The 19716-nt window shown below is 42.9% G+C and overlaps 1 non-coding gene across 1 annotated transcript; it reads left to right on the plus strand.

Annotated features, from left to right (window-relative positions):
- The first annotated feature begins 19383 nt into the window (after positions 1-19383).
- Positions 19384-19486, plus strand: LOC111541159. The gene has a single exon (XR_002731203.1). It is a non-coding gene; the product is annotated as a U6 spliceosomal RNA (small nuclear RNA).
- Positions 19487-19716: the final 230 nt, after the last annotated feature.

A 19716-nucleotide genomic window follows, 5' to 3' on the forward strand; every position in this document is an offset into this window, starting at 1 on the left:
CATTCTCCCCAGATTCCTGGGGCTCACATGGTGTGGTATGAGCCTGCCATATACACGCCCAAAATGGCATTCCTTCTCTACTCTCCACTCCAACTCTATAATTCCTGCTTCATTAGTTCAGCTGGGGTGGACAGAGCTGGAAAATGATCTGATATTCTAATCCACATTATAGCAATACTTAATAAAGTAAATAATTGACAGCATCTTCTCCCCGCCTCAATTCCCCATGCACTCTCATTGTTAAATCAAACCAGTCTCCAAGTCTGTGTATTTTAGGCCGTATGAAGAAGGAATGGGGGACAGGTTTCGGGAATGGGAGGCTGGTTTTCTGTTGCCTGATCAGTCACACCACTTGCTGGCCTTGGAAGAAAGCACGGTATTTCCTGAAGGGCAGGAGAGAGGTATCCCACACCCACTGTCTTTCTCCCACTGCCACCCAAAGACTGCAAGCCCGACCGTGTCCTCCCATCTCCTCTCCAGTCTTCTAACATTGACCACAAAATTAAGTTCTGACACATGCTTCAACATGGATGAACCTGGAGGACATTAGGCTACATGAAATAAGCCAGTCACAAAAGGACAAATATTGTATGATTCCACTTACACAAGGTACCTAGAGTAGTCAAATTCATCAGAGACAGAAAGTAGAATGGTGATTGCCAGAGGCTGGGGAGAGAAGGAAATGGAGAGTTGCTATTTGTGATTATGAAAAAGTCATTCACAGGCTGGGCACAGAGGCTCATGCCTGAAATCCCAGCACCTCTGGGAGGCTGAGGCAGGAGAGTTGCTTGAGCCCAGGAGTTCAAGACCAGCCTGGGCAACATAGTGGGACTCTGTCTCCACAAAAAATACAAAAATTAGCCAGGGATGGTGGTGCACACCTGTGATCCCAGCTACTCAGGAAGCTGAAGTGACAGGATCGCTTGAACCTAGGAGGTCGAGGCTGCAGTGAACCAAGATAGTGCCACTGCACTCCAGCCTAGGAAACAGAGAAGACCTTGTCTAAAAAAACAAAAAAGAAAAGAAAAAGTAATTCACATTGTGAATTACTTATTGCCACTGAATTGCACACGTGAAACTGGTGAAATGGTCAATTTTATATTATGTATATTTTACCATAATAAAAAAAAATACAACAAAAGAAATGTTTAAATAGGGGGACGATTCCTCCCCAACCCCTACCTTCCCCATTCCTCACTGAAACCGGTTTTAGTCCTAGGACTTCAGTATCTATTCATACTCTCAGATTCTACTAGGAGTGGACACATTTGTCACCCCAAAGGAGCCTGGCTCCTGGAGCAGCCCCTGGAGGGACACAGAGAGAGCCTCCACCATCTCCTGAGTTGGTCTTAGAGAACGAGTCCACCAGGGAGCTGAAGCAATTTTTCCTCCTTGCGTTTTTCTTGTTTTCTCCAAAAGTGGACCCCATTCCTCCCACTCTTGTTCCTCATGCTCCTCTATTCCATCCCCAGGCCAAACTCTCAACAGTTGGATGACTGAGTGACCGTGAACCCCCATTCACTATTTTTAGGTAAGCCATAGTGTCACATAGACGAATCCATTTCCAACCCTGAGCAGATTCTACTGGACTCTTGAGAGCTGAAATGGGATTCATTAAATAATTGGGCCAGCCTCTAGGAAAAAAAAAAAGGAAGTGCAATTTTCCCTACTCCTTTCCCATATGCTTAGTATCTATTTAACAGAGTCTTGCTCTGTCACCCAGGCTGAAGTGCAGTGGCGCGATCTCAGCTCACTGCAAGCTCCGCCTCCCTGGTTCACACCATTCTACTGCCTCAGCCTCCCGAGTAGCTGGGACTACAGGCGCCCGCCACCACACCCGGCTAATTTTTTGTATTTTTAGTGGAGATTTCACTGTGTTAGCCAGGATGGTCTCGATCTCCTGACCTCGTGATCTGCCCACCTTGGCCTCCCAAAGTGCTGGAATTACAGGTGTGAGCCACCATACCCAGCCTGTAACATAATATTTATTCATTCATTCATAGAGATATTATTCACTAATTATTATCCATGCAACTGTGTTGCACAGTTGCACAATACAATGGTTAACAGTACATTATCTATGCACAAGACATGTGACCCTGGGCAGTCTTTTCAACACCTCAGTTTCCTCATCTACAAAGTGTAAATAACAGTCGTGCCTATCTCATAGAATTGTAATAAGAAATTAAGTGTGTCCCGCGTAAAAGGTATAGGAAACATACCTAGCACATCAAGAGCATTCAAAGTAAGTTGTTATCTGAATCCATTAATCATACTAAATTTTCACTGCTCACTAACAATGTGTGACTTTTTTATCCTGAATGTTTGACACTTTTGACAACTAAAGGGCACTTCTGAAGATTTTAATCTGAAGTAAAACACAAACAGTATTATCGTAACCACTCCAGCATGGGAAGGGGGAACACAAAAACATTTGTATTGCATTTTTCCATGTTCTAAGAATACCAATGTATAAACTATCCACTGCTGAAATTTATAACGTCAATCTGATATAGTAAGTTTCCGTCTGTAAATCAAAGCAGGATTCTTAATTATAGTCTAAAGCGCCCTCTAGTGTTCTTATGCAAAAACTCCCGGGATAATATGCCATCCTTACAACTAGAGTCTTTTTCTGCCCTGAACATTACTGGTTTAGGGGTATTATCCTGCTGTTTTGTCTGCTTTAACATTTCCCTGGATTGTTTCACTTTAATGGAGAGTCACCATTAATATTTTCACTAAAATAAGCTGGGATTGGTTTAGTAGCCCTTTATATTTTCAGCTTCCACCATGGTCTTGTCTAGTATTGTATGAGACACAAGCCAAGACGTTACATGCAGTTAAATCTGTAAGGCGGCTAGTGTTGACCCATTTCTATTTTCCCCAATCCTTTCCACATGCAATGGAACTAACATGTTTCCCTTTCAAAAACAGCAAGGCACTTGCTTACAAAAAAAAAAAAAAAAAAAAAAAAAAAGACCCTCAGACAAGAGCCTCCAAGTTCAACTCTGTGTCCAAGGATAGCACTTATGGTGGCAAGAGAGCTCTCCCACTGCTGCTGCCCTGAACACTTGGGACTCACCGACTAGGTCTGCCATGGCCCATGCTCAGGTTTATAAAATATATACAACTGCCAAGGCACAGCTGCTGGGGTCCCTAAGATATGTGAGAAATCATAGGTTAGGGATGTGAGGAATATGTGCAGGGAAACAAGGATGAAAGTACTGCCTTAGGACACAGAGAAACCAATCTGGCCAAAATGATTTGGTCATTTCTTCTATGAGGTGCATCTAAAAGTATTGTGTTATTGTTTTGTGGTGATTTTTTATTTTGCAAGAAATCTTTCAATAACAATATGCTCAAAAGTGAAAGTTTAAGCCAGGTTCAATCACTCACACCTGTGATCCCAGCACTTGGGAGGCCAAGGCAGGAGGATTGTTTGACCCAAGGGGTTTGAGACCAGCCTGGGCAACATAGCAGAACCCTATCTCTATTTTTTAAAGTAAATAAATAAAAGTGAAAGTTTACACTTCGTAAAATATTAAGTGAGGAATTTTTCTATCCTCAAGTAAGTTGATGAATGTGAAATTGCATAAAACGTTATCATTTGCTACTCTCCATACCCATGGAGGACATATGGTGATATCCTCCAAATGAATATCCAGAACAAAATAAAATCACCAAAGTGATCACCAAAGTGATATCCAGAACCAAATGAAAACCCCAAAACACAAATCTGAAGAAGTTTTTTGTTTTCTTGGGTTGTTTTTTGTTTGTTTGTTTTGTTGTTGTTGTTGTTGTTTGAGACAGAGTCTTGCTGTGTCGCTCAGGCTGGAGTGCAGTGGCGTGATCTGGGCTCAGTTCACTGCAATCTCTGCCACCCAGGTTCAACCGATTCTCCTGCCTCAGCCTCCCAAGTAGCTGGGATTACAGATGCCCACCACCATGCCCAGCTAATTTTTCTATTTGTAGTAGAGGTGGTGTTTCACCATATTGGTCAGGCTGGTCTTGAACTCCTGACCTCAGGTGACCCGCCTGCCTCGGCCTCCCCACGTGCTGGGATTACAGGCGTGGGCCTGAAGTGTTATAATCTACATCAAAAATTAGTAGTGGCCAGGTGCAGTGGGTCACACCTGCAATCCCAGCATTTTAAGAGTCTGAGGTGGGAGGATCACTTGAGGCCAGGAGTTCAGGACCAGCCTGGGAAACATAGCAAGACCTTATCTCTACAGAAAACAAACAAACAAACAAACAAAAGCTAGCCAGGTGTAGTGATACACACCTGTAGTCCTAGCTACTTGGGAGGCTGACATGGGAGGATCTCTTGAGCCCAGGAGTTCGAGGCTGCAGTGAGCTATAATTGTGCCATTGAACTCCAGCCTAGGCAACAAAGCAAGACCCTGTTTCTGTTTTTAAAAGAAAAATAAAATTAGTAGCTATTTTGGAAACCCTGTACTTAAAGTTTACAAGTTATTACATGCAGCTGTGGAAGGTGATCATATGACATTTCGATCCAGTAATTATTCTCCTACATTGACTTTGCCAATTTTTATCTCATGCTTTTGTGTTCATGTACCAAAAGTGAAGCAAAACCTATAATGTGTTAAGATTGATAGAAGAATTCTATACAATGTTACTAAGGCTTCACCTAGAAAGAAAACTCAATTAATTCCAATAATGGTTTAATTTTTTAATCTAATTCATGGAATCAATGTAAAGCTTCTGGAATTGTAGTCTGTTTAAGATGAAACATATCTGACATAATTGTGAATTTTGCTATAAATTTAGTTTAAATTTTCAATATTTAAGGTCAAAGTATGTATTTCTGCAATGATAATCTATATAAACATTTTGGTGGAACATGATGTCATGGTAAAAACAATATCTCGGCCAGGCGCAGTGGCTCAAACTTGTAATCCCAGCACTTTGAGAGGCCAAGGCAGGCGGATCATGAGGTCAGGAGTTCGAGACTGGCCTGGGGAACATGGCGAAACCCCGTCTCTACTGAAAGTACAGAAAAAAATTAGCTGGGTGTGGTGGTGCGTGCCTGTAATCCCAGCTACTTGGGAGGCTGAGGCAGGAGAATTGCTTGAACCCAGGAGGCAGAAATTGCAGTGAGCCGAGGTCATGCTATTGCACTCCAGCCTTGGCAACAGAGCAAGACTCCTTCTCCGGGGGAAAAAAAAACTTCTTAAATTAAGGCATCTAGGCTGGGCGTGGTGGCTCACACCTGTAATCCCAGCACTTTGGGAGGCCGAGACGGGTGGATCACGAGGTCAGGAGATCAAGACCATCCTGGCTAACATGGTGAAACCCCGTCTCTACTACAAATACAAAAAATTAGCCACGTGTGTTGGCAGGTGCCTGTAGGCCCAGCTACTCGGCATGCTGAGGCAGGAGAATGGCGTGAACCCGGGAGGTGGAGCTTGCAGTGAGCTGAGATTGTGCCATTGTACTCCAGCCTGGGCGACAGAGTGAGATTCCGTCTCAAAAAAAAAAAAAAAAAAAAAAAAATTAAGGCATCTAATTTTAAAGATGCAGAACTATAATTGGAGTTGGTTACAGTGTAAACAGAGTCATAATTTCTCCAAAGAAGTTGCATTATTTTATCAATTGCAATGAAACCATATTCATAAAAATTTAAAAATTTTGAAGATGCCAACTAAACTACAAAATTTTCGTATAAAGTTGATAAGTTGATGTTGATTGCAAAACAAAAAAACAAAACACTTCAGCATGGCAGTACTAAACTTTATTTCCTTTCTGCTACCCATCATCCATTGGAACTATTTAGTAAATCAGCCTGTGTCTGACCAATGATACTGAACTTTTTCATAAATTAGTCCTCTAGATTTAGGATGTGTTTTGTTCAATATCAGTTAGAAATTTTAATCAAAGAATTCAAGGAGCATCAAAAAACTCCTTGAATAAGGAGAAGTTAAAAAATAAGTCTATTTTAGAAAAAAAGCAGTATTGGCTATGCCCGGTGGCTCACACCTGTAATCCCAGCACTTTCGGAGGCCAAGGCGGGTGAATTACTTGGGGCCAGGAGTTCAAGACCAGTCTGGCCAATATGGCAAAACCCCGTCTCTACTAAAAATACAAAAATTAGCTGGATGTGGTGGCACACACCTGTAATCCCAGCTACTCGGGAGGTTGAGGCAGGAGAATCCTTTGGACCTGGGAGGTGGAGTTTGCAGTGAGCCGAGATTGCACCACTGTACTCCAGCCTGAGTAACACAGCAAGACTCTGTCTTGGAAAAAAAGAAAAGAAAAAGAAAAGAAAAAAATGCATTCTTCCAAAAAATGCCAGCGTCAGAAAAATGACATGAAATTTGAGACAGATAAGACTAAAGGCCAGGTGCGGTGGCTCAAGCCTGTAATCCCAGCACTCTGGGAGGCCGAGGAGGGCGGATCACCTGAGGTTGGGAGTTCGAGACCAGCTGGAGGAACATGGAGAAACCCCGTCTCTACTAAAAATACTAAATTAGCCAGGCATGGTGGCGCATGCCTCTAATCCCAGCTACTCAGGAGAATGAGGCAGGAGAATCGCTTGAACCCAGGAGGCAGAGGTTGCGGTGAGCCAAGATTGTGCCATTGTACTCCAGCCTGGGCAACAAGAGCAAAACTCCGTCTCAAAAAAAAAAAAAAAAAAGACTAAGAAACTGATTAAGCATGTACTATGCAACAAAAATAATCATACCACTTAGGTTATTTTCATCATTCTGAGAAGACTAAAGATTTTTTTATTTTGCTTTAATATACATAGATAGTTGTTACTTTTTAGAAAGAATTTCATTTTCAAAAGTCTTTAAATAGAACTATTTTATTGGCCCATGCATATAATAAAACTAATTTATCAGTCAATATATAAATAATTTAGAAATTATATTCAAACATATGTAAATTATATTGTATGCATTATTTTAGTACTTTTTCATTTTCTAAGTGTACTGGTTTGGAAAATAAATTACCCTAAAAAGAGCTACCAGGCTGAGCATGGTGGCTCACACCTGTAATCTCAGCATTTTGGGAGGCCAGGATGGATGGATCACTTGAGGTACAGAGTTTGAGACCAGCCTGGCCAACATGTTGAAACCCTGTCTCTACTAAAAATACAAAAGTTAACCAGTCATGGTGGCGGGCGCCTGTAATCCCAGCTACTCAGGAGGCTGAGGCAGGAAAAGAACCGGGGAGGTGGAAGTTGCAGGGAGCCAAGATCACGCCACTGCACTCCAGCCTGTGCAACAGAGCGAAACTGTCTCAAAAAAAAAAAAAAGAGAGAGAGCTACCATTTCTTAAGAGCTTACTATTTATGAAGCACTGTGTTTGAATCAATTTACTCTCTATAACCATTCTGAAAGGTCGTTATGAGCATCTTCATTTCACAGAAAACTCCACCTGATGATAGTAAGTGCAGTACAAGAACGTGTCTCCAGTCTCAGCCCACACTCCCCACTCACCATCTTCTACTACATCTTTGTCTACATCAACGGGACACACTACTGGCCCACCAAAGGTGGAATGCCCTTCCAGTTAAGAACCACGAATTCAGGTCCATCATGGCCTCTGACCCTATCACCCATGTGGCCAAGGCTGTGCATTTTCAGGGCAGCTAGCACATTTTGGAGGGCAGACTATAGCTATGTGAAAATAAATAAAATTTAAAAGCTGCCAGAACCCAGAAAACACCTTGAGAGAGATGTGACTGTGACCTGAGTCACATAGCATGTAGTTGTAACTTCTGCTTCTTAAATTAAATCATGTCTCTTCCTCATTGTTCGTGTTCTGTAAATGACCAGAAAGGACCAGAGACAAGACTTCTTCGTCTTCCAATCACTGATCTTTGTTCCAGATTAACTGCCTCCTTTATTGTCCTTCACCTAATTCAACCCAGATGATGCAAAAATCTTCAGCATGGAATGTTAAATAGACCCTTCTTGAAAGAAAAAGACAACCTCAATTCATCAGATCATTGTAACTATGCATTAATCGTTACATAGAAAGATCACAAAATCCTATTACGTTTCCTTAAACTATGTCTATATAAAAGGTACCAAGATTCTACACTTCGGAACACTGGCTTCCATTCTTTGGAATATGTGCATCTTGGGTGGTTGAGTGGTCATCTCAAAGTTTGCACTTGAATAAACTCTCTTTGAACTCTGACCCTTTTGGTAATTTTAGGTTGACAGCTCTAAACCCAAGCAATTAATGACCCTTATACCTAAGAGAGTCACGTTATACCTAAGAGAGTCGCGCTTACCCCATGTCTTTCAAACTACACATGTCTTTTGTATGTGTAATCTCCAGTTCTGGAAAATCTTTTTTTATTGTTGCTTTAAATGGTATCCTAGACACTCGAGGGGCAGACCATAATGTATAGCTCTTGCATTAATGTGAATTAAATGGTATTTGACCTCAGATTCTTAGCATCGCTAAAATTATAAATTCTTCATCTCTGGCTATCCTATAATATAGACTATGCTATGAAATGTAACAATAAAAGTACAAGTTTTGTACTATATTTAGCACTTGGTTCATATTCCTCTGTCTTTAAGTGTCACTCTTGAGACTATGAACTCTTTTTTTTTTTTTTTTTTTTTGAGGTGGAGTCCCGCTCTTTTGCCCAGGCTGGAGTGCAGTGGCGTGATCTTGGCTCACTGCAAGCTCTGCCTCCCAGGTTCAAGCAATTCTCCTACCTCAGCCTCCCGAGTAGCTGGGACTACAGGTGCGTGCCACCATGCCCAGCTAATTTTTGTATCTGTAGTAGAGATGGGGTTTCACCATGTTAGCCAGGATGGTCTCAATCTTCTGACCATGTGATCCACCCACCTCAGCCTCCCAAAGTGCTGGGATTACAGGCATAAGTCACCGCACCTGGCCTTTTTTTTTTTTTTTTTTTTTTTTTGACAGGGTCTCACTCTGTCACCCAGGGTGGAGTGCAGTGGCATGATCATAGCTCACTGCAGCCTCGAACTCCTGGGCTCAAGTGATTCTCCCACCTCAGCCTCCTAAGTAGCTGGGACTGCAGTTATGCACCACCATGCCCAGCTAATTTTTGTATTTTTTGTAGAATGGGGTTTCACCATGTTGCCCAAGCTGGTCTCAGATTTCTGGGCTCAAGCAATCTACCCGCCTTGGCCTTCCACAGTGCTGGGATTACAGGTGTGAACCACTGTACAGGTAAACTCTTAAAATACCATTGTGTTTAACCTAGGTACTTATTTTTCCAATGCTTTCATCGTATTTTAATTGTTTCAGTTATGTCTTATATGTACAAAGGTTTCCCTTTAAAAAGACATTATTTAGTAAACAATTAGCAATATATGCTAACAAATAGTGAAAATACATAAAGTACCTGTTAAGTAGATTACTCCAAGGATGTATCTACCTAGGATAATAGATTAAAATGTTAGCTAGACTGGGTGTGGTGGCCCACACCTGTAATCCCAGCACTTTGGGAGGCTGAGGCAGGCAGATCACCTGAGGTCAGGAGTTTGAGACCAGCCTGACCAAAATGACGAAACCCTGCCTCTACTGAAAATATAAAAATTAGCTAGGCGTGGTGGTACGTGCTTGCAGTCCCAGCTACTTGGGAAGCTGAGGCAGGAGAATTGCTTGAACCCAGGAGGCAGAGGTTGCAGTGAGCCGAGATCGTGCCATTGCACTACAGTCTGGGCAACAAAGCGAGACTCTGTCTCAAAAATAAATAAATAAAATGTCACCTAATAAAAATGATATAATAAATGTTGGGGACTCGGGGTGGGGAAGAAGAGACAGAGGGAGGTGAGAGATAAAAGACTACACATTGGGTACAGTAGACACTGTCCAGATGATGGGTGCACCAAAATCTCAGAAATTACCACTAAAAAACTTACCCGTGTAACCAAAAACCACCTGTTCCCCAAAAACTTTTGAAATTAAAAATAAATAAATAAAATGTTGACTAAAAGTAAGAGGTTTGTGTTGGATTTAGATATCTCCCAAATCCTAATATGGTTTGACTTGAGACAAATATATGATTGCAAATAGTTCATTAGGGAGGTAAGGGATGGCTGGTAGGGGAGCAGGAAAGGGAAGATAGCTAATTAAGCATGTGTTGTTAAACCAAAGCTAGAATTTAACTTCAGCAGCAAACGCTGAAGGCAAACATAGCCCTTACAATCATTCCTTCCAGGGATGGGGGATCTGCAGTAATTATACGCCAACTCCCATCAGCTCCTGATTGAGGACTTCTGGGGGTTGGTGCGAACTCCCCAGTATTTCCAGATACTACCAGTTGGAACTCTAAAACACAATGGAATAATAAGGTCTTAAAGGAAGTGGGCAGGACACTGATAGCATCTGCTACATCCCTCCAAGCCTAAAGTACCTTCTCATATCCAGTAATTAAGTAAATACCACCATGCTGCCTGCCCACCCTACATCTCACAAAAAAAGACAAACAATGGTCAAAGTCTAGCAGTGATGGGCTTTAAAGTAATTATAACCAAGGAAGAGAATTCTAAATGAAACACTCTTTCCCAAACAAATAAAAACAAAAAAATTCAGGCCGGGCACGGTGGCTGATGCCTGCAATCCCAGCACTTTGGGAGGCCTAGGTGGGTGGATCATGAGGTCAGGAGTTCAAGACCAGCCTGGCCAAGATGGTGAACCCCCGTCTCTACTAAAAAATACAAAACTTAGCTTGGCGCACTAGTCGGCGCCTGTAATCCCAGCTACTCGGGAGGCTGAGGCAGGAAAATTGCTTGAACCTGGGAGGCGGAGTTTGCAGTGAGCTGAGATCGCACCACTGCACTCTAGCCTGGGTGAGACAGCAAGACTCTGCCTCAAAAAAAAAAAAAAATTAAAACATAAAATAATTTAATATTATTAAATGAAAAGGACAGAAATCTAGATTTTATATTCCAGCTGGGAGCAGTGGCTCACGCTTGTAATCCCAGCACTTTGGGAGGCTGAGGCGGGTGGATTACGTGAGATCAGGAGTTCAAAATCAGCCTGGCCAAAATGGTGAAACCCTGTCTCCACTAAAACTACAAAAATTAGCTGGGTGTGGTGGCCCACACCTGTAATCCCAGCTACTCAGGAGGCTGAGGCATGAGAATCACTTGAAACCAGGAGGCAGAGGTTGCAGTGAGCCGAGATGGCGCCACTGCACTCCAGCCTGGAGACTCTGTCTCAAAAAAAAAAAAAAGAAAAGAATACCTAAATATTTTATATTTTACATTCTGTTAGACTTTGGGCTGCAAGTTATTTGAGAAAAAGCCATGAAATTGGCCATGGGAAAAAGCCATGAAATTAGCCCTATTAAAATATAACAAGGATTTCTCAGCCTAATCCAAACAGTGTCGATGAATCATTTCTTGATTGAGCTTGAGGTGCATATAAACAACTAGAAGCAATTCAGCTGTGTATTTCAATGCTTCAATGAAGGGAAGGCTTTGCCCACTGCTCCCTAGTTGATCCAAATGGTTGTTTTTTTTGAGGGGGACGGAGTCTCACTCTATCGCCCAGGCTGGAGTGCAGTGGCCGGATCTCAGCTCTCTGCAAGTTCCGCCTCCCGGGTTCATGACATTCTCCTGCCTCAGCCTCCCAAGTAGCTGGGACTACAGGCACCCGCCACCACGCCCAGCTAATTTTTTTGTATTTTTTAGAAGAGATGGGGTTTCACCGTGTTAACCAGGATGGTCTCTATCTCCTGACCTCGTGATCCGCCCGCCTCAGCCTCCCAAAGTGCTGGGATTACAAGTGTGAGCCACATCGCCCAGCCTTTTTTTTTTTTTCTTTTTCTTTTTAAAGAGAAAAATCAAGGTTTTTCTTTTGTTTTTGTGTGTTTGGTTGGTTAGTAATTTACAGACTGTGCAATAGTGCTGTTCCCCAATATATGCATAAGGCAGGAGAGAGTGGGATTTGTTTGCTTGCTTGTTTTGGAAACATACTGATGTTACTTACTGAGCCTCCAAAGCACTCCCTATCTGTGGCTGCCCCCAAGTTCAGGCAGATGAGCATTCTGAGAGCTGCTCAAAGGAATACAGTTTTTTCTAGGTATCTATAGCAAGCCTACAATCTGTTGAAGAATTTCTCACCTAATTTTTACCTCTGTATATTACCAATTTTACATCAATTCTCTCCTCCAAAAAAATGATAAGCATTCCCATGGTCACATCCTGGGTGGATCTTAAAGAGTATTGGAAATAGCACATGCAGCTGTTAGCTTCTCCAAACACACAATCCAAAGCATTTAAATGCCCAGGCTGCAATGCTGGCAGTGAAAGACAAGAATAACAGTTACTTTTTATACCAAAGATAAATACCGGATGATGCCTGAAAAAGGCAGGGTCAGCCTAACTCATAGGCAGAGAAGAATACCACCAATGTCAACGGCAGGAAAAGCTCCCTGGGAAGGATGCACAGGCTTGACTAATTAACCGTCTTTTAAAGGAAAGAGCAACATGGTTTTGTTAAATGTTGAAAATACTGCTCTCAACTGCTTTTTGGCGCGGTGGCTCATGCCTACAATCCCAGCATTTTGGGAGGCTGAGGCAGGTGGATCACTGGAGATCAGGAGTTTGAGACCAGCTTGGCCAAAATGGTGAAACCCCGTCTCTACTAAAAATACAAAAAATTAGCCAGGCGTGGTGGCGGGCCTTGTAATCCCAGCTACTTGGGAGGCTGAGGCAGGAGAATTTCTTGATCCTGGGAGGCGGAGGGTTCAGTGAGCCCAGATCACGCCACTGTAAGTCACTCCAGCCTGGGCAACAAGAGCGAAACTCCGTCTCAAAAAGAAAAATAGAGCCGGGCACAGTGGCTCACGCCTGTAATCACAGCACTTTGGGAGGCCAAGGCAGACAGATCATGAGGTCAGGAGTTCGAGACCAGCCTGGCCAACATGGTGAAACCCTGTCTCTACTAAAAATACAAAAATTAGCTGGGTGTGGTGGCACACACCTGTAATCCTAGCTACGTGGGAGGCTGAGGCAGGAGAATTGCTTGAACCCAGGAGGCAGAGATTGCAGTGAGCTGAGATTGCACCATTGTACTCCAGCCTGGGTGACAGAGTGAGACTAAGGGAAAAGAAGGGGAGTGGAGGGGAGGGGAAGGGAGGGGAAGGGAGGGGACGGGAGGAGAGGGGAGGGTGATGAACAGGATTTAAAACTCTTCAATAAATACAGTGAATAATAAAACACATGTTTCAAATTTGAGCTGTATGGAAGGGGGATGAGTGTGATAAAGAGGGAAAAAACATTGATACATGTGTTAAGTGAAGCAAAAGCTACAAAAGATCAAGTATATCGTCTGGACATGGTGGCTCAGCCTGTAATCCCAACAATTTGGGAGGCCGAGGCAGGCAGATCACGAGGTCAGGAGTTCGAGACCAGCCTGGCCAATATGATGAAACCCCATCTCTACTAAAAATACGAACATTCTCCTTGCATGGTGGGGTGCGCCTATAATCCCAGCTACTCAGGAGGCTGAGGCAGGAGAATCACTTGAACCCGGGAGGCAGGGGTTGCAGTGAGTCGACGTCTTGCAACTGCACTCCAGCCTGGGTGACAGAGTGAGACGCCGTCTCAAAAAAAAAAAAAAAAAGTACAGTAATTATAGACTGTGGTGGTAGCTGTTTAGGAAACAAAGGGCTTAGACAAGGGGAAGAGAGTAGCGTGGTCAGAGAAAGCCTGTCTAAAGAAATAGTTAAGGCCGGGCGTGACGGCTCACATCTGTAATCCCAGCACTTTGGGCGGCTGAGGCAGGTGGATCAGGAGGTCAGGAGATTGAGACCATCCTGGCTAACACGGTGAAACCCCATCTCTACTAAAAATACAAAAAATTAGCCAGGCGTGGTGGCGGGCGCCTGTAGTCCCAGCTACTCGGGAGGCTGAGGCAGGAGAATGGCGTGAATCCGGGAGGTGGAGCTTGCAGTGAGCCGAGATCGCGCCACTGCACTCCAGCCTGGGAGACACAGCGAGACTCCGTCTCAAAAAAAAAAAAAAAGAAAAGAAATAGTTGAGCTAAACTCCCCAAGAATCACAGTGAATCCTATGAAGAAGCATGGAGAAACAGGCCTACTGCAGGTATACCTTGGTGACCTCAAGCTGCTCAGTGTTGCTGGAACTGAGGAGGAGGTGGAATGGAAGCAGAGGGTTGGAGGTGGTTGGAGAGATAAGCAAGTGCCAAATCCCTTGGGGACCTGAAAACCAATGATAAGGAATTTGCATAATCTCAATACAAGGAAATTGGCATCATCTCAATACAAGGAAAGCCGTGAAAAGATTTTAAGCAGGGGAAAGAAGCATGGGATTTACACTTTAACTTGATCACTCTCACTGCCCAGTGGATTCAAGAGCGAGAAAAGGTCAGAAGGTAGTCTCTGTCTTCACTGTCATTGTCATTCACTCCCTCCTCCTGCCACTTTCACCCCTGCATTGCTGACCCCCAAAATCCCCACAGCATTATATGCTACCCACAGGACAACACTGCACCTCCGCAAAGGCCTAATAATCCCTGCTCATTCAGCTTCCAAATTCCTGCAACCTTTTACCCAAAGCCATGAACCCATCCAGACCCTCTTACTAGGCATCCTGCCACACAAATCTCTTGTTCTATAGCTCACATCAGCCTCCTCTGGGAGGATAACCCCAGTTCCTCCAGTATGACCATCTCTTTTATCCCTCTACTCACCCCCTAGTTCAAACTCATGCCACCTTCAGTGTTCCTGGAACTAGATGTCATAGTGTTTTCTTTGCAAACAATTTGAATTCATGACACCATAAAATGCCTCACGTTGAAAGGAACTTTAGAGATATTCTGATTTAACCTGCAGGTTTTTATGACAAAGAAACAGGCCTGGCATGGTTAGAAGATTTTTCTGAGGTCTCTGAAGTTAGGGAGTGGCAAAGCAGGACTAAGCCCTGGGCCTCTGACTTCCTAGTTGGAGTTCCTTCCATGATTTTAAAGCAATTTTTAAAAACACTGCAGAGTGAGGGTGCTTCATGTTTTATAAAACACTTCAACACCTGCCATCTCGTAGAATCACGGCAGCCCCCAAGTAATAGATATAAATTGAAGCTGAGAAAGACGGAGTGCTGAGAGTGTTGCTAAACCAGGATTAGACTCAGGTGTTGTGGCTCCAAGTCCTGCCAAAACTACAAAAACTTTCCTATTGTCAGAAGTTAGTCCTGGGCATCAAAATTAGAGATTTCCTATTTCTGCTCGTTATTATTGGTTAATGACGCCTTTGTGTGTATTAGTTTTACAACCCTCTGAAGACCATGTTTTTTACAGCCCTGTCAAGCTCTATTTGCCCATGTAATTATCGCTATTTTTCCTTTTTATTTTTTTAATTGACACATAATTGTACATATTGTGACAACGCTGGAAGGTTGTCAGTTTACCGGAATGAGGGCAAGGAACACCTGGCCCACTCAGGGTGGAAAACCGCTTAAAGGCATTCTTAAACCACAGTGACATTTTGATATATGTGTATAATTTATAATGATCAATTCAGGGTAATTAGTGTATTCATCACCTCGTACATTTATCATTTCTTTGTGTTGGAAATATTCAAAATCCTCTCTTCTAGCTGTTTTATTTTTATTTTTTATTTATTTATTTATTTTACTTTTTTTGAGATGGAGTCTCACTCTGTCACCCAGGCTGGAGTGCAGTAGTGCGATCGTGGCTCACTGCAACCTCTGCCTCCTAGGTTCAAGCAATTCTTGTGCCTCAGCCTCCCGAGTAGCTGGGATTACAAGCGCCCACCACCACACTCGGCTAATTTTTTTGTATTTTTAGTAGAGACAGGGTTTTACCATGTTGACCAGGCTGGTCTCGAACTCCTGACCTCAGGTGATCCACTCGCCTCGGCCTCCCAAAGTGTTGAGATTACAGGCATGAGCCACTGCACGCAGCCCCTTCTAGCCATTTTAAAATATACAGTAAGTGAATGTTAACTGTAGTCATCCTACAGTGCTGATAGAACACTAGAATTCATTCCTCCTATCAGTTATTTTCTTTTTCTTTTTACTTACTTGTTGGGAATAGGCTCCCAAATCTGGCCACAAACTGGCCCCAAAACTGGCCATAAACTAAATCTCTACAGCACTGTGACATGCTCTTGATGGCCATGACATCCACGCTGGAAGGTTGTCAGTTTACCGGAATGAGGGCAAGGAACACCTGACCCACTGGGGTGGGAAAACCCCTTAAAGGCATTGTTAAACCACAAACAATAGCATGAGGGATCTGTGCCTTAAGGACACGTTCCTGCCGCAGATAACTAGCCAGACCCATCCCTTTATTTCGGTCCATCCCTTTGATTCCCATAAGGAATACTTTTAGTTAATCTACAATCTATAGAAATAATGCTTTTCACTGGCTTACTGTCAATAAATATGTGGGTAAATCTCTGTTCGAGGCTTTCAGCTCTGAAGGCTGTGAGACCCCTGATTTCCCACTCCACACTCTATATTTCTGTGTGTGTGTCTTTAATTCCTCTAATGCCACTGGGTTAGGGTCTCCACGACCGAGCTGGTCTCGGCATTTACTTATTTATTTACTTTTTAATAGAGACAGGGTTTTGCCATCTTTCCCAAGCTGATCTCAAACTCCTAGGCTTCAGTGATCCTCCTGCCTCAGCCTCCCAAGGTGCTGGGATTACAGGCATGTACCACTGCATCTGGCCTGATGATTTTATAACTGTTAACCAACCACTCTCCCTCTTCCCCTCTTCCCCATTCCCCTTCCCAGCCTGTATAAATGACTCTTCTACCCTCTACTTCTATGAGATCAACTTTTTAACCTTCCACATATAAGTGCAAACATGCGATGTTTGTCTTTCTGTGCCTGGCTTATTTCACTTATAATGTCCTCCAGGCTTATCCATGTTGCCATGAATTATAGGATTTTGTTCTTTTTTATGGCTGAATAGTATTCCATTGTGTGTATATACACCACATTTTATTTATCCATTCATCTGGTGATGGACACGTAGGTTGATTCCATATCTTGGCTACTGTGAATAGGGCTGCCATAAACATGGGGGTACAGTTATCTTGAGATCAGATTTTTAATGTGGTTAAGGAAGAACTTTGTCCAATATAGAAGTTGATTGGAATGAGGGTAAGGGTTTCTGAGCAGAAGAGAAACTTAAAGAACAAATATAATGAAGAAAAGAGATGCCCTACAGGTTCACACCTGTAATCCCAGAACTTTGGGAGGCTAAGTTGGAAGGATCGCACAAGCCCAGGAGTTCAAGACCAGTCTGGACAACATAGTGAGACAGCATCTTTACAAAACAAAAACAAATTAGCCAAGCAGGGTGGCATGTAACTGTAGTCTCAACTACTTGGGAGGCTGAGGCAGGAGGATTGCTTCAGCCCAAGAGGTCAAGGCTGCAGTGAGCTGTGATTATAACAACACTGCATTGTAGCCTGGGTAACAAAGCAAGACTATATCAGAAAGAAAGAGAAAGAAAAGAGGGGAGGGGAGGGAAGGGAAGAAGGAAGGGAAGAAGGAAGGAAGGAAGGAAGGAAGGAAGGAAGGAAGGAAGGAAGGAAAAGAGAGGAAGGAAGGAAGGAAGAGGAAGGAAGGAAGGAAGAGAGAGGAAGGAAGGAAGAAAGAAAAAAGAAAGAAAAAAAGAAAGAAAGAGAAAAGAAAGAAAGAAAGAAAGAGAAAGAGAGAAAGAGGGAGAGAAAGAGGGAGAGAAAGAAAGAAAGAAAGACGGGGAGAAGGAAAGATGCAAACTTTACCAAGTTTGTGATTTGGGCTAGAGTCAGATGTGGATGCAGATCCAACACCATTATGGCAACTACTGTTATGAGGAAATACGCTCTAAAACTGGTTTTCTTGTTTTAAGTGCAAGTTACCACAGCACAATTTCACCATAGCAAAAGAATGGAGATGGTCTCATAGATTCATTATTAAAATACTTGAAGTATATACAAATTGGATTCTTTGAATTATTTTTTCCAGCTCATTTGAGGTTTAGAGTTTCAAATCCAATGTCAAAAATATTCTCGGTGACAAAAAATATATATATATGTCCTTCTCAGTTGCTTTGCAGGATGTGGAAGAGATTACTGCTTCAGAGGAAATACATTTTGGAATGCATTGCATCCTGATGCTACAATTAGTTCTATTCTTGTTCTGAAAATGGAAAGGGGTCAGGGGCTCTGCGTAACTGACACTTAGCAGCAGCGGCAGATGCAAGCTGGCAGCTAGCACTCAGCCAGGAGAAGTGGCTTGCTTTTGCCATCCGAGCCCAACATAGACAAGTTAACGGAACACTTACGCAAGAATTATTGTTTCCTTGTTCTTTTATTTTGATGAGCTCAAACATTTTTCCCCAAACATCAGACCTATTATTGTCAACATTCCCTTAGGGTGTGCTAGGTACAGTTACTTACACGTGTTGCAAAACCTCTCAGGCCAGGTGTGGGGACTCATGCCTGTAATCCCAACACTTTAGGAGGCCAAGGTGGGCAGATCACGAAGTCAGGAGATCGAGACCATCCTGGCCAACATGGTGAAACTCCATCTCTACTAAAATACAAAAACTTAGCCAGGCATGGTGGTGCATGCCTGTAATCCCAGCTACTCAGGAGGCTGAGGCAGAGGAATCACTTGAACCCGGAAGGCAGAGGTTGCAGTGAGCCGAGATAGCGCCACTGCACTTCAGTATGGCGAAAGAGCAAGACTCCATCTCAAAAAAACAAAAACAAAACAAAACAAACTCCCAAATGTGAATGAAAAATACCTGCACTTACCTCAGATGTTAAGTACTATAAGAATATAGTTGATTCCCTTTGTGAGTAGTTGCTAAGAGAAATCTTATGGGTCTATTAACTAAAAGCCCAGAATAATGTAATTATTAGGATTTTCTTAATATTATTCACTGAACCTGAATAATAGTCTGAGAAATGAATATGATAACAAATCAAGCAAACAACATTACTTGCTTTTAGAAGGCTAAAAATAAATGTCTAAAGTAGCAAGTGTCTGCTGAAAATAATCATGCAAAATGCACATATCTCGCATACCATCAAATTGGACCATTTTTCAGGGCATCCTCCATTATTGCATTCCACCCCATTCACACTCCTTGGCAAGTAAGACACCCAAGTTGTGACATGCAGATGCTGGTTTAGCTCAGCTGAGTGCTGTGTGAGTGTGGTGGCATAGATGAGTCAGCCAAATACCTCACCCCACATGCCTCTCATACCTATCCAGAGACCCCAAGATCTGTATATTGGTTAGCAAATATACAGAAAGCTTACAGCACATTACCTTGGCCTTGGGGATTTGTTCATTCTTCAAAGTCAACTGAAATCTGGAGACACTGAATCATCTTCTCCAACACTGCACTATACTACACTAGCATGCTTGCTTCAGCAGCACACATACTAAAATTGGAACAATACAGAGGAGATTAGCATGGCCCCTGCGCAAGGATGACACACAAATTCGTGAAGGATTCCATATTTTCAAAGATCGGGTGTTCTCATGCATAAGTAGGAGCTAAGCTATGAGAATGCAAAGGCGTAAGAATGACACAGTGGACTCTGCGGACTCAGGGAAAGGGTGGGAGTGGAGTGAGGGAAAAACGACTACAAATCGGGTTCGTTGTATACTGCTCAGGTGATGGGTGCACCAAGATCTCACAAATCACAACTAAAGAACTTACTCATGTAACCAAATACCACCTGTTCTCCAAAA

Source organism: Piliocolobus tephrosceles, chromosome 5, assembly GCF_002776525.5.
Source record: "Piliocolobus tephrosceles isolate RC106 chromosome 5, ASM277652v3, whole genome shotgun sequence".
Taxonomy (NCBI): Eukaryota; Metazoa; Chordata; class Mammalia; order Primates; family Cercopithecidae; genus Piliocolobus; species Piliocolobus tephrosceles.